At 38.9% G+C, this 16190-nt stretch overlaps 1 protein-coding gene across 6 annotated transcripts in view; it reads right to left on the bottom strand.

Annotated features, from left to right (window-relative positions):
- The window catches only part of PDE7B (phosphodiesterase 7B), a 369928-nt gene that overhangs the window by 153319 nt on the left and 200419 nt on the right, over positions 1 to 16190 (bottom strand). The window lies entirely within an intron of this gene.

The raw sequence follows: 16190 nt of genomic DNA, 5'->3' as shown, positions 1-16190 counted from the left end.
AAGGGCTTTCACTGAGCAGAATGTTAGGTGAAGTATGGGAAGTGGGTTCAAATAAAATGAAAAATGCATTCAGATATTAGTTACTCTGAACTTTTAATACAACATGTATGTTTTGAGTATCTATGTGGGTTCATATGCTGGGGAAACATAGATGAAATAAAGGGCTTAGTTTTGGTACTCAAAGTACAGAGTAGCAAGTAAAAAATCCAGTAAAGCCTCAAGAATCACTCATGTATTAATTAGGACTCCTTACCAATATGTATTTAATTACATCCAAATGTCTGGCACAACCAAAGGCAAATATAAAATCACTTCTACCATCTAAGAGGAAGCATTTGCTTCTTAATTTTTCTCTTTTCATGTTAATGATTATAAAAGCAGGTACACCCATTATGAGATTAGTAGAACTGTTGGATGTCCCAGTGGCTATAACCTAACTTAATATATTTGCAAGAACTGAACCCTTAGCTGAAGCTTGCATTTCCTTCCTGAGGTTACACACTTTCATTCTCACCCCCACAGTTATGCACATGTTCTTGACTCTTTTTTATGTCTGACTGCCTAGGTCAGACCACCCCAAAGTCACAATTGGGCCACCTCACTTTTGTCTCCCCAATGAATAGTCTCTGTGGAACCATCTTTCACTGAGAAAGTCTGTAAAACTTCCTCATTGCGATGAATTTCTGTATAGCTGCATATCAAACTCCTAAGAAGGACATCCTCCATTATCATACAGGGAGCCCTCATCAAAACTTGCTCCACATACTTAAAGCCAGGAAAAAATTTTTTTCAATGAATGCTGAAATCATACTGTTTTCCCTTTCACCCTGCCTGCTAGGAAGTTCAAATTTCAGTTTTGCTCAATCACTTTGTATATTTATTCTCCTTCCCTCCTACTTTACTATATGGTTTTTATCTTTTATCCAGACAGGATGTCTTTGTATACTTATGGCGTATCATGACCTTCTTGCTGCTGCTAAGTCACTTTAGTTGTGTCTGACTCTGTGCGACCCCATAGACGGCAGCCCACCAGGCTCCCCTGTCCCTGGAATTCTCCAGGAAAGAATACTGGAGTGGGTTGCCATTTCCTTCTCCAATGCATGAAAGTGAAAAGTGAAGGTGAAGACGCTCAGTCATATCCGACTTTTAGCGACCCCATGGACTTCAGCCTACCAGGCTCCTCCGTCCATGACCTTCTTAGAAGCTTACAAATCTTTTTAGAATTAGATGTTGTATAGATAAGTTCCTCTCAACATTTTTTATTTTAAATTTACACATAATTGCAATATTGATCTAAATCTTAGGTTTAATCTCTTACCTCATTCTCTGAACAGCTCATACATGTGCATTGGCTTATGACCTAAGGGTTGAATTCCATAGTTCTGGTTCTGAAGTTTTGAAAACTTTTCATAGGGGAGTATATTCTGTGTGTTGTGTATATCTAACCAACCCATAAATAATTTGTTGTGGAATGGAGGTGGAGATGCCGAAAGAAAAGTGATAATAACGATGATTGGAGTCACTGAATACTTTGGTATATTTTGGGTAGGCTAGTATATCTTTTAGCCTATTATCAAAGACATGTTGTAGCCGTAGCTTAGTTGTCAAGATTGGGAAAGTTAAACTTTAGGAAGCAAACTCCTTCTGAGACAAACCAGAGTTAGTTTCTACATCTTATTAATAGTCAGCTTCATCCAAGATTTATAATGCACTGAGCAAGCTGAATTGGCTATAGGACCAATTTAGAAGCTCTGTGTAATGTCTTTGAATACCTTAATGTTGACATTAATCCATAATTCACAATTTCAGGATATGCTTCTTGGGGGGAAGAGAGGAGGGCTGGGGCAAAACAACAATGAGAGAGTTCAAAAGGGTGGAAGATGCACTCGGGGTATTTGGATTGGCACTGTAGCAGTCGCGGATGCTTGTGATTGCTTATCTGACTTATCTAAACTGCTGACGTCAAAAGAATTAGGCTAGAAATCTTATGATTGCAGCTTTTCTTGTGATCTTTTCTGGTATTTCCTGTTTCCTGTCAGGCCAAATATACTTCGAGAGAGGGTTATTTTGTGGCATCTCACCGTTTCTGCCTCAGTGAGAGCCCGAGGTACAGGGAGCATGAAGTACAATTAATTAAGAACAACATCAGAAAACTCTGTCCACTGCCACCTCCCTCATAGTCACTGACATTTCCTTTTAAACATCAAAAAAGTTTCTGTAATGATTCAGAGTAGGGTCTTATTTTTAACGGAACAAGGTCTATTGTTCATTAAAAAGAAGAAGCCACTTCAATTATGTTTCTACTACCTTATTTGGGTGGTAACCAGCAAGCAGACTGTGAATGGTACAATTCAAGCAGCCGAGAAGGCTTCAGAGAGAAAGGAGAGTGTTTCAGAGGAAAAAGGAGGAAAAATGGCCACGAAAGGCTATACTCTTCCTTTGCAAACACAAACACCATACAGAAGCAAGCAAGAAACAAAAGGGATAGTTAAGGATGAGCTTCATCAAATCTCACCTAAATGTAGCTAAATCTTCAACTTGCTTTCTGAACACCACACTGATGTTTGCAAATAGAGCCTAAGGGATCAAGATGTTAATCCTCAATGGTTTATGGGCAAATGCACTACAGACCTAAGCTACCAACAGCCACATACACTGGCTCTGTCTGGCCCACCCTTCCCCCACCATGAAATTCTGTCTCCAAGTGACAGGCAGAAAGAAGCAGAACAGAGTCACAGACATATTTCATTTATGATGGTTTTAGCGACCAGCAACTACCATCTCTATTTATCTTATATGTAACTTCCTTTAACCTCACCATCCTGTTTAAATTCTCACCTCTAGTATTCTTTTCTGGTGAACAACTGCCCTTTTAGTGAACTGCAGACACTCTAGATGGGGAAATTTACCAAGAGAGGGCTTGGAACTTGCCCACAACAATTTATAGTTGAAAACAAGAAAGATACCTGTATACATACACAGCTAAGTATGCATTTATGGGTACATTTATAATTCTTGCTTCTGTTTAAGATAGACAACACACACTTACAGAATGCAAGCACAGAGATGCTGGCACTTGGGAGTAAAAAGGATAGAAAATTAGATTTAGAGAGATTATCATGTAGAGAAGTTTGGACCATGGCAGAAAGCATGGCTGAGTCAACGGCATGGTTGCACACCAAGGAAGCTCGAATTGTTTCCAAGTATATTGTGTAACCTCTAAGTACGTCAAACTTTCTTACCTAAGAAAATGCAGAAGTTTAACTAGATGATCTTGAAGGCACTCTCTATTATACAGAGCAAAGACTTCTCTACTTTCCCCTTAGCATTTTTCAGTGGTTCTACAAAAGTTAAGACCCCTTGTTCATGTCCACTCTGGTCCTTTTGATATCATGTCTTCATTTTTTTCCCCACTACTCTTTACACCAAACATCAGAGCAAGTTAACTTGATTAATCTTCATTTCTTAACAATTTCTTGTGCTTTTCTGCTTCTATACCTACATTCATATTAATTCCTTCACCAAGAAAGTCACCTTGTCACATCTTGTTGAAATCTTAACTATTTTAAAGACATAGCTATCATGACCAGTCCACACAGAGCCTTTCTCACTACAGAGATGGGTGAGTTAATGTCCATTCCCCATGGAGTATCTGTCACACTCTTGTATTTGAGTAAGTAATTCTGTCTAACTCAATACATTATAAGCTACATAAGAACTGAGTTTTTCTTATACATTTTCTCATCCATCCTGTGACACATAGCCTTGAAAAAGTTGTTTGCTTAAGAAAATCATGGCAACCTGAAGATAGGAAGAAACATAACTTGGCAAAGTAAGAGGGATAGAGTGTTCTGAGACTGGGAAGATAAATTGTGTCAGGTTCTGAATTTGTGGAGAAGATGAGCATAACTTTGAATGGGAGGTCTGGATAAAAGAACTTCAAGGATGTAAATTCTTCAGAATAGGGTGGTGTCAAGTGGTATAGGGCGTTGACTTGATGATTTGTGTATTATTTCTTGTAAGATGCTATAGCACTTGGGAAAGTTGGTTTGTAAGTTAAAGAAAAATATTTACCATCTCAAAATTTTCAGTGAACACCAAACTGATGGTTAGAAATTCATTGGTATCCTTACCCAAGTCCAGCTTTCCACCAGCCACTGTTGCTAGAGTGACCTTTCTAAAATGTAAAATTTATCACTTCCCACTAAAATTATTTGAAATCTTCTCATTGCCTGGAGGAAACATTCCTTAGAAAGGCAGATTAAGCCCTTGGTAACCTGCCCCCAAGTTTGCCTTTCTAGTCTCATTCTTAGAAGTATTTCTCATCTTCCTAAAATACTAATTTCTCACGACTTGGCATGGCCAGAATTCCCTGCATTTTATTCTACTATTTCCTTTTTCTGAAATGTCCTCCATTTCTTCTTCATTTGGAGAAATGTAATTTACTTTGAATGGTACCTCAAAATAACCTCCCCTCTGAAAACTCATTCACCACCCATAATTCAGACAGAGTTAATCACTCTCTTGTGTGTTGGAGCTGACTTTTGTAGGTATTTGTGTGTGCTCAGTCGCTTCAGTGGTGTCTGACTCTTTGTGACCCCATGGGCCACACCCTGCCAAGCTCTCTTCCATGGGATCTTTCTGGCAAGAATACTGGGGTAGGTTGTCATGCCCTCTTCCAGGGTATCTTTCCAACCCAGGAATCAAGCCCATATCTCCTGTGTCTCCTGTATTACAGGTGGATTCTTTACCACTGAGCCATTGGGTAAGCCCAGTGTAGGTACCTCCAGTGTAACATACGTCACCTACTTAGCTTGCACTATCTGTCTATGTCTGTCTCCATCTATCCATCTATTCATCCATTTATCTCAACTTTCTTGGTTCATGAATTTTTATTTTTTAAGGAACCAAGACTGGCACATGATAATCACTTAAAAAACAAAACAAAACTTCTTGAATCAATAGACTTGGTCCTTCTTCAGCGTTTCTACAGAGTATTATCTCTACTATATCTTAAAACATATGCCATTCTACCTCAATATCAGTAACTTGTTTATAGACCTGTATTTTCTAACAGGTTGTAATCTCATGTCATTCTGCGTTCCTCCCAGGTACAGTTACAATGCTGTGCGCTGAGTAGACACTCAGAAGATAGTTGTTCAATTAAATAATTGAATAAACCTAGAAATTTGAATCACATACTTCGCTTTCTGAGTATCTTGAATAAACAACCAGTAAATATAGGTCTCAATTTCTTCTATTTCTAAATGGGGAATACATTCCCACTCAACTGATGCTTATTGCATTGTAGAATAAGCTAGATATTTGTTCATAATATTGAAACATCATTTTCCATTCTGTGACCTCCTAGAATGGTTCTTATTATTTTTGGAGTGTTCGAAATATTTTCAAAAATGTTTTCAATGCCAAATTTGTTTTAGTCTAATTTTATCTGTTCACATTCTAGGTGCATGATCACCAAATCAAAGAATAGGGCATTTAGGATTAAAGAGGGTAGAAATCACCTGCTTTAGAGTTTATAAGTCCTGTGAACTCACAGTTCTTGATTTTTATACTGATTTAATTGACAAGGAAATATTTTCTTTTGTTCTATTGTAGAATTAAGTACTCCTCCAAGAAAAACATCACAGAACTCAACTACTATTCAAAAGAGATAACGAGGGCACAAAAGATGTATCTCAACCTCAAGTGAGGTGTAGATAGGACAGAGAAAGAGAAACAGTATCAGCTACCAAGGAGGAGGCAATAATGGTTCCTGTTACAACACTGGAAAAAATAAGGACCCCTCTTATAATATGTAATCTTCCTGCTCTTCATATCAATACACTTCTCCCAGTGCCCTCCAACCTAATCTTCTCCCTAGGGGCAAGGTGCAGAGAAAGGAGAAAAACAACTCTCTGAAATTTCCAATTAGCACATTCAAGCAGTGATAATGTATCAGACCTGAGCTGAGTACAATGCCTGTATGATTATGACAACAATTTCAATTTGCATCAGATATAAAACTTCAGCTTTCAACGGGGAACCTGATCAGAAAAGTGTGACTTGTAGGCATCCTGTTTCATGCATTATGATCATTCAGTTGAACCTTTCTGTGTCAGAGTACTGAGATGGTTGCTGAAATGCACAAGCATATTTTAAGAGAGAGAGGGAGTAGAAAGGGGAGAATGATTGGACTCAGCACATGCGTGGGAATGTAACTAAAATAAATAATATTGAGTAGGCAGTTCTCAAGTATAGGGCTCAGCACATGGTAGCACAACCAGTGCATAAAGGAGATCACATTTTTGGAAATAGATCAATGTGAGTTTTCTTTTGCACTCTCTTGTGTGTATCTTCCCCATCCACCTTACCAGAGGCATCCACTGGGTATGGTTAGGAATACTGTAGTAAGAGGGAAAAGAGAAAGAAGGAGTCACTATTCATCATTTCATCAGAGTAAGGCTTTTTATTTGTGTGTGTGTGTGTGTGTGTGTGTGTGTGTGAGTTTGTGGCAGAACAATGATCTTAAGAATTGGCTCTTGTGAAAAGATAAAGTTAATTAAAGTCCACTCAGTCGTGTCTGACTCTGTGCGACCCTGTGGACTGTAGACTACCAGGCTCCTCTGTCCATGAGATTCTCCAGGTGATAATACTGGAATGGGTTGTCATTTCCTTCTCCAGGGTACCTTCCTGAACCAGGGATCAAACCTGGGTCTCCTGCATTGCAGGCAGATGCTTTAACCTCTGGCACTCTCATTTATCAGATCTCAGTAACACTGAGAAGTAGGCTGTGGATATGGTTTCTTGTCTCTTCAACACTGAAGCTTCCTCCTTTTGGGAAAGGTGCTATGGCACAGAGTAAGGCCATCTACTCCTGACACGCTGGAGAATTGTAGGGAGGAGAATCAGACAGGGCCCAGTGGTCAGATGGACATGGTTCCCTGTCTCAGATTGGCATTTTGCCTTGTGTGTGGTTGAAACATTCAGATGAATGTGTGGGAACCTGAGACACAGCCACCAGAGAGCACCCTGGAGAGGAGCAAGGGGAGGGAAGTATTTATCCAAAAGAAGTCACTTCATCCAGAAGAAACTGGCCACCACCTTGTTAACAAGTTCAAATTTTCTTACCCCTCATTAGGGTGGGTTCAAGAGGAAGATTTGTTTAGGGGAAGAAAAGAAACAGGGTACATTTATTTTACCTTTGAATGTAGAAATGTGAGATCCCTGTGACAAATGTTTTTAACAATGACTGGTTTCCTCTTTATTTCTGTATGTGTTTTTGATTATGCTTCTTATGTTTAGCTACTTCCCTGGTGGCTCAGATGGTAAAGAATCTGCCTGCAATGCAGGAGACCCATGTTCGATCCCTGGGTTGGGAATATCCCCTGGAGGAGGGAGTGCAACCCACTCCAGTATTCTTGCTTGGAGAATTCCAAGGGCAGAGGAACCTGGCAGGCTACAGTCCATGGAGTCACGAAGAGTTGGACACAACTGAGTGACTAACACTTTCTTATAGTTGGATCCAATTTTTTTGCAGTGACCTCATCTTTCTACCTTCTTCTTGGTGCCCTATGATTGGCTTTACCTGTTCCCTTCTCTTTTCTTTCTCAGTCATTTTCTTCAGAAAATTCTAATTTTTGAATGAAATTTTTGTCAGAGATCCTCTAAATGAGTATGTTTTGGGGTTTTATGAAGTGCTCATCAAGTCTAAAGATTTCTGTGAGATATTAATATTTGTGTGCCATGCCAAAAAAAAAAAAAAAAGATCGAGAAGGAAGCAAGAAATAGAATCTTGTGCTTTGGCTTTAATTCCAGAGGTTGAGGAACATTTGGGGATTCAATGGGAAACTTCTAATGATTACATTATATGTCTTATTACCTTTGACTATTTAATTTTCTTTTTCAATACCTTGACCAAAGATCTGTATTCATTCCCATTATATCTCTCATCTGATTTTATTTTACAATTTTTTGGCTTTTCCACCTTCCAATTTCTACTACCAGGTACATGCAATAGCATGCTACTCAATATCTTTCAAAATTTATCTTTTTATCTCCAGGTATTTTGTTTTCTGGAGTAGGCGTGGCCCCTTGGACTCACTTTTAAGACCATATACAACTAAACCCTGCTTTGTCTTGTCGATTATGCTTTTCAGTTGCACACAAGGCTGACTTTTAGGTTTTATCTTATTACTAATGATGAAGATGGTAACCTATAGTTTCTTCTATAGTAATAGAAGGCTTCTCTCATAGTTCAGCCGGTAAAGAGTCTGACTCCAATGCAGGAGATGTAGGTTCGATCTCTTGGTTGGGAAGATCCCTGGAGAAGGAAATGGCAACCCATTCCAGTATTCTTGCCTGGAGAATACCATGGACAGAGGAGCCTGGCAGGGTACAGGCCATGGGGTCGCAAGAGTCAGACATGACTGAGTGACTAAGCACACATAGTAATAACAAAATGCTCAGGACATGGGCTCACTTTATAATTTATAAAATACCATGCCATGTGGATTGTTCTAGGTGAGAAGTACTCTGAAGCAAGGGTCTCTGATAAGTTTGTAGTTTGAGGAAATTTGAGACAAGTATACAGATACAAATCCAAACTCTTGAAGTGACCTCTTAATATTTTAGGGCGTCCCCAATGGCTCAGCAGTAGAAGAATCTGCCTGAAATGCAGGAGACACAGGTTTGATCCCTGAGTCAGGACGATCCCATGGATGAGGAAATGGCAACCCTCTCTAGTAGTCTCACCTGGGAAATCCCATCAGAGGAGCCTGGCAGGCTACAGTCCATGGGGTCACAATGCAAAGAATCCAATGTAACTGAGCACCCACACAGAGATTAAAGTCAATTCTAAATACAAATACATGGAAAGGCAGAGAGACATAAACAGAAAAACGAAGAACAAGGTCTACATTGTGAGTACATCCAGGCTAGTGCACTGTGTTAAGTCACAAGTACTTTGAGCTTTGCTCTATATCATATTTTTGATATGGTGATATGTACCTACCATGTACTTTGAAGTGTACTGATAATCAAAGAGAGAAAATAATCCCGTAATAGAAGAGAGCACACACTTTCAGCTACTTCTGTGAGTTAATAAATAACCTGGAGCTTTCGGTCTTTTAACAATAAAGTTTCTAATGTTTTCCTTCTAGAAATTAGATACAAAAGTCAATGTTTTGCTGTCCAGTGAAACCAGCCTTGTTTTAAAAAAGAGAGAGAAAAAAAGAAAAAAGAAGCTGTTTCTAAGCAAAGAGCAGAGGACGTGGGAATAACATCCTTCATTCAGCTTCATCCCCTCAAAAGCTCATTTGTAGAACCGGGTAAACACACACGTTCCGCATTCTATTTTTGAAATTACGTTGAGGAATATACAGAGTGTTATCTGTAAAAGAAGCAACTTTTGAAACTTTAGTTGATGTAAAATGTTCCAAGATTCATGAACAGAGTAATTATTCTAAAAGTATATAAAAGCAGGCATAATTTACATGCATTTACTCTAAAGTTTGATAATTATCAGTACATGACAACTCTATATGAAAGAGAACTGTCTCATATGAGTTCTGCACATACTTTATACCTTTTTAATGGTTTTGAAATTCACTCTTGTGTATTCTTTTCTTTTCCTTTAAAAGCTGTAATGACTAATCCTGATCTTCTGCCAGAACATAAGTTTAAAAATAATTCCATTAAAAGGAAGAGCTAGAATTCATATTTCTTAAGTAATCTGTGCCTAGAAAAAAAGTTCATTCATGCATTTAATGGCAACTTGTAAGCTATTTTATTCCTTCTGATAATTTTCCTTTTTTTCACTTATCAAAGTGTATTGAGCAGCTGACATGTGAAAGATGCTAGGGAGAACACAAAGAAAATAGAATGTTCTCTAGCTTCTCAAAAACCTGAAAATCTAGGAGGGGAGGAAGAAAATACACATTAATTATAATAAAATAAAAAAGTGATTTGCCTGTGAAATAAATACCAAGAAAGTTCAGTAAGACTTCAGAAGAGAAAGGCATACTTCCTTGGTGACCTCAAGAGAGGCTGTGTGGGGGGTATGGCACATGAGTGTGGTCTTCATTGATGACAGGAATTGGGGATATGGAGGCAAGTAAAGTAATCTTAGGCATTTGCAATGATAAGCAGAAAGCAAGTTGGAGGCTGTGGGATGCTTGTCCTGTCACAGTGGAATACAAGGGCTTGCTGCTACTGCTGCTGCTGCTAAGTCACTTCAGTCGTGTCCGACTCTGTGCGACCCCATAGATGGCAGCCCACCAGGCTTCCCGTCCCTGGGATTCTCCAGACTAGAACACTGGAGTGGGTTGCCATTTCCTTCTCCAATGCATGAAAGTGAAAAGTGAAAGGGAAGTTGCTCAGTCGTGTCTGACTCTAGCGGCCCCATGGACTGCAGCCTACCAGGCTCCTCCATCCATGGGATTTTCTAGGCAAAAGTACTGGAGTGGGGTGCCATTGCCTTCTCCAATACAAGGGCTTAGAGGGCAATAATGACAAATAAGGTGGGATGCAGAATAATAGAATTTGGATTATCTTCATAGGCAACGGAAAATCACTGAATGATTTTGAAAGGGGGGTGTATTCTGATTTTTCTTTTGATGTTATTTATCTAAATGACGGAGGACAAAGAAGGGGTGCAAAGAGAGTACTGGCGTTGGAGGCTATTGGAAGATAAGAGACCAAACAACCTGAGGTTTAGCTCAGGGTCATGTAATGGAATAGAAAGAAAGCAATGGATGTAAGTTGTTGAGGAAACAGCAGCAATATCAACAATTATGACAGTGAACACGTATTGAGCATGGGGTAGGATATAGGCTCTTTTTTAGGTACTTTTTATACCATCTCATTTAATTCTCACCTTTTGTAGAGGTTGCTGTTTTAACTCTCTTTTGTAAAGGAGGGGAAATGGAGGCGCAGAAAAGTGAAGTAATTTGTACAGTTTACACAGTTCACAACAGAGAGGCAGGTCTTAAACTTTTAAAAATCTCAACACTACGACACCCTGGTACTCAACTTATTTTATGGACTTGGAGCCAACTGGACTTGGAGAGCTGAAGGGAGAAGTTTTGAATCTGGGTTTCTGCGGGCGTGATGCCACTTATGAAAACTAGGAAGTCAGATGAAGAACAGGTTTACTTCAAAGTGAGATGATGTGTCTCAGTTTTCATTCAATTTTGCATTCACATTTAAAGACTGGATTGACTTGTCAATGATTATTATCCAGTAGCTACAGATTGAGTGGCCTTCCCTAGTGACTCAGTGGTAAAGAATCTGCCTGCCAATGCAGGAGACATGGATTTGATCCCTGGGTTGCGAAGATTCCCTGGAGAAGAAAATGGCAGCCCACTCCAGTATTCTTGCCTGGTAAATCCCATGGACAGAGGAGCCTGGCGGGCTACCATCCCTGGGGTCACAAAGGAGTCGGACATGACTTAGCGACTAAACAACAACAGCAGATTGAGAGGAGGCTAATGTCTACAAGAACACAGAAAAATGCTATGGATTAATGTCAAGTTATCTACCATTAAGACTAATTGATTCTTCGATCAAAGAAATTTGTCCTGCTTTGAATGAAATCATTAATAATGAGGAGTATTTGAAAGTACGCTTGAATTTTTTACTAGAGTTTTTGAATTTTACTGGCCAGTTTTTATAGCCAATACTTTGAGTTGACATAGAGGTTTAAGCTAACAAAAATGGTTGTTTTCAAAGTGAAGCTCTAGATGGAATTCTGATTCATAAATTCATAATTGTTCTTCTAATAAGTTTGATTGCTCCGTGAATCTTTGGCACTTACCACAGCCCCTGGTGTATATTACAGTCTAATAAATGCTCCTTGTTGTATAATAATAAAAATTTCAGTCTTCAACATATTTAATGTATATCATGATTGATACTTGAGATATTCATAAATAGCCCCTTTGTCAATTTGAATTTTACTTTCTGGAATCAGTGAATTGTTTTTAGATATTTTCTCTTCTGAAGTCATTCGATTTTCAGGGCTCAGTATAAAGCAAATTTCTGATATTTTTATTCTCCTTGAAGACAGGACAAGTTATAATGGCTATGGGGAAAATGAATGCTTTTTTCTTCTTTAGGGAGGTGTATGTTTTATATATTTCTGTAACCAAAGGTTATTGAAATGGAAACAAGCTTAATGAATAAGTAAAACATAATGTAAAATTTAGACCATAGATATCAAAATGAAAGGTAAGTTACACAGCTGCAGAGCTTGCAGTTATTTGGTTGAATTCTGAAATCAAATTATTTATTCAACTAAGACCAAGTCCTGCTACGGGATGTCTAGTCTTAAGCTGCTGACTAGAATCACAATTAGAATAATATTTGCACTCACAGCATTTAAGAAACCGTTTATTTATTCTCTGTCCTTCTTACTTCTCTCCACTCCCCTCTCCCCTCTTCTGGGCATGCTCTCACCACCATGCTTGAAAGCTTATTTTCTACTGATAATAGATGGGGCATCTCCCCTCGGGAATCTTCTCAGCACTGGAAATTTGACTTAAACCTGAAGCCCACAAATGAGTTTAAAAATGTAAAGGAGGCACAATTCTTTGACTTATTTTGCATGGTAATTTTATTTTTTCTGCTTGGACCAAGGTTTATCTTGCCTCCCGAATCCCCATGTTTGCTCGTCTATATATAATCCATAAAACAATGTCTTGGTTTAAATTTAAATTATACAGCTTGTGTCCTGATCACCTTAGTTTTATGGACTAGCCTTAGGAAGATTGAGATGGTCTGATTCTGACACAATGTGAAAGTCTGGACAAGTTGTTTAGTCTCTAAATTACTATTTGTCCCGTTTGTGTTAACTAGACAATTAGGGCATCCTTCATTTGCTTCATAAAGGGAAAATGATGAGTGTTAATAAGATTAAATACTTGGGTACAAGTTAAGGAACTGAGATAAAACTCCAAATCTGAGCATGCCAATACATTCCAGAGTCCCTCTCTGGGGCAAGCGGCGCCTCTGCCAATTGTCCAGCTCCTGGGGCCATGCCTAGAAGCACACCCCGAGATGTGTGAAGCTGAGACTCTCTCTTTCTCCTATCAACCCCCGTTCCCTCCCCCAACCTATTGTTTGTTGTTGTTTTTTTTTTTTTTTTAAGACCAGTCTTCTGGACATGGGGATGGGGGTTGGAGTGTGGAGGGGAGTGGGTGGGAAGGAGAGGGTGGGACCAAATGAGAGAGATGACCATGTGTAAAATAGATAGCTAGTGGAAGCTGCGGTATAGCACAAAGAGCTCAGCTCAGTGCTCTGTGATGACACAGAGGGAGGTGGGAGGGAGGCTTAAGAGGGAGGGGATAAATGTACACATGTAGTTGACTCAGGCTGATGTATAGCAGAAACATTAGCAAAGCAATTATACTCCAAAAAGTAAAAATTAGTACTTCTGTGCTATTTACCCTTTGGTCCTTTCCTGTTAAATAAAGACTTAAAAAACAAACAAAATCCAACCCATTGCTGTAAAAGTTGCATTAGTCTCTAGCAAAGATATTCCCATGTATGAGCTCCTCTGTAGAACTTGCTTGCTCTCTTCAGGAGACCTTGTTCCTCTCTGTCTTCCATCACTCACAGTTCAGTATACTTCATCTTAAATATTTCTCATGAAAACTTATGTATGCATTTATCTTTCCACAAATCCTTTTGTTTTCTCCCTTTATTACCTAAGTAAAATCTCTGAGCACTTTTCTATTTCACTTAGGAAACAAAGTTCCAGTCTTGACTAAGAAGTACGAGTACAAATAATAATGTCCTTCACTAAGGAAAAGAAAAGTCAGAACTTTTACTGTTAAATTCAGTTTGCTAAGAAACGGTGACTTCAGTCTCTAAAGTTCTCTAGACTGTTGATTCTCTTCAGAATTCCTGCAGTTTCATGGTTTTTAGAAATGTAAACTTATTTATCTGTTATCACACATTGAAATACACATAGAATGTTATGGTATTTAATTTTCCTGTTTTTTGTTACTAACATGGCCAACATTGTGTACTAGAAATGCAATATGTGAAGTTCTTATAGGTAAAGAGAGTGAAAGAGAGGGAATAGATGCCTGTGGGGGACTATTTAGGGGTGGGGGGCAGAGAGCAGAAAAACCATTGCAAAGAAAGGGATGTGTGAGCTGGATTTTGTAGGTTTAATGAAAAATTTCAATTGCCTATGTCAAAAAGACATTCCAAGCATAAGGTAAGTCTTAGGGGCAGTTTCTGTGGAGGAACAGAGATTATTCCATTTTGTCAAAGTATTTCTAAATTGTCTGAAGATTCTGAGGCTAGGGTCAGATCTGAGAAAGACAGAGAGGGAGAGCAAGATAGCATGAGGTTGGCTTGGTGTTTTTTGAAGAACCTTCTACTTAAACCCTGTACACAACCTGAAGTCAGTTTAAACCAAGACCTTGTAAAAAGAGAAAGATGCCAGGCTTTTGGAAATAATCTACACATGCTCCCGAGTCCCTCACCATCATGCTGGTAGGGTGAGAATGGTACAGAGCACTTGATGAGAGGAGGAAGCACAGCCTCAGCAACAAGATGAGAGAACGACTAAGACAATTTGGAAAGTGAAGCAACTCGCCTTTAGGGCTTCATCATATGGACTCATGCTGCATATACGGATGAAAAATGGCTTTCTGTCCATGTCAGAAACTGTGAGTCCATCATCTCCTTGAGGCTGGGGAGGCAGGGAAGGAAGAAGAGAAGGCAAACAGGCAGCTTTTGGGGAGGTGCTGAAATACATCTTGCTTCCTGGCAGGCAGGACGAGGGTACCAGCAGAGGAGGGAGCAGCCTCCCTGGGAACCAGCATGGCCACTGATCTATATTGCACTGAGCGAGAGGTTAGGGGCCTGCGGGCACATTGAGACTCATTTAGCTCAACTTCACAACATCCAGAAAAATGTAACTTTAAGTGATAAAATGTTGTAGGGCTTTTGTTTTCTCTCTATAGTATTGCTTTTTCAGGAATTAGATGCCCACTAGCACATAATATAAATAATAATATACACATATCTCTACAGACAAACTAACATCTGTTAGATTAAGTAGTTTTACCAAAGTTGTAATTTGAAATATGCATTTTAATCATTCACTAGACTGAAACAAACCAAGAGTGGTTAAAGTTGAAGTGTCATAGTTAAGTTTTCTGCCCAGGTGGGTTTTTCCATTTTTCTTGAATTCACATGAAATATGGGATGGCTTTAGCATTACCTCATTTTTTCTGACCAAGACCCATTTCCTTGGGCATCCATCTCCCAAATGCCACATAAACCTCAGTCTCATGGGTTTCCTTCTCTTTCCTAAGTATTCATTGTTTACTAGAGTCCAACACTTTTTGTTTTTAATTCCTTTCAAATCTGTTTTCCTCTTGCCCAGAGCATTATTTTTTAATAATGTTCTCTTTAGATTATTAGGCAACTTTAAAAAGTTTCTGCATAAGTGATTAAAAACAAAATTAGCTGAGCTTTGATTTCCTAGTCTCTTTCCATGAGAAGAAGAGGTAATTTTTGGTATAGCTTTTCCATCTAGTTCCCCATCTCTCACCACCAATGGCATGTCAGGATTCCACTCATCGGGCTAGCCAAGACTTCAAATGCATAAACACATGCTCATATTCGTTCTTCTAAAGTGAACCACCACTTTCCAAATATCTACCAACATATTCCCTAAGGAAAAGCACACCCTGCATTTTTGTTGACGGTGTTATCAGAGTCTCTTGGGATCCTCCAAAGGGATCCTAAATGTGTTTGTGGTGTGGTCCCCACTGTTAAAAATATAGCAAAGTTCTTCTCAACTGTCCCAAACACAGCACATTCTTATAACGTGACAAAGCTCCTATGAATCATCATTTCCACATTTGTGAACTGAATTTTCCTAATATCAATGGGGAAATTTGTATTATTGTCATTTGTCAAAAGGGGAAATTGAGGCAAGGCAGTTTATTAAGTTTCTCATGACATAAAAAATTTTCAGTTCAAACTCATTCCTGGAAACATGAATACATGGTTTACATCATGTAAACCATGAGAAAATGTATTTTACTTTGCATAAAGCATTACAAAAAAGCAACCTAAGAAGAATATTCTCTCAGAGACAACTGGCTTATCAACAAGCAATTGCAGAGACACGATAGACATTAAAAAGTGCCCAATTTCTTCCCTTC

This window comes from Bubalus kerabau, chromosome 9, assembly GCF_029407905.1.
Source record: "Bubalus kerabau isolate K-KA32 ecotype Philippines breed swamp buffalo chromosome 9, PCC_UOA_SB_1v2, whole genome shotgun sequence".
Classification (NCBI taxonomy): Eukaryota; Metazoa; Chordata; class Mammalia; order Artiodactyla; family Bovidae; genus Bubalus; species Bubalus kerabau.
The sequence above is the reverse complement of the archived record's forward strand: the minus strand, read 5'-3'. Positions and strand labels throughout refer to the sequence as shown.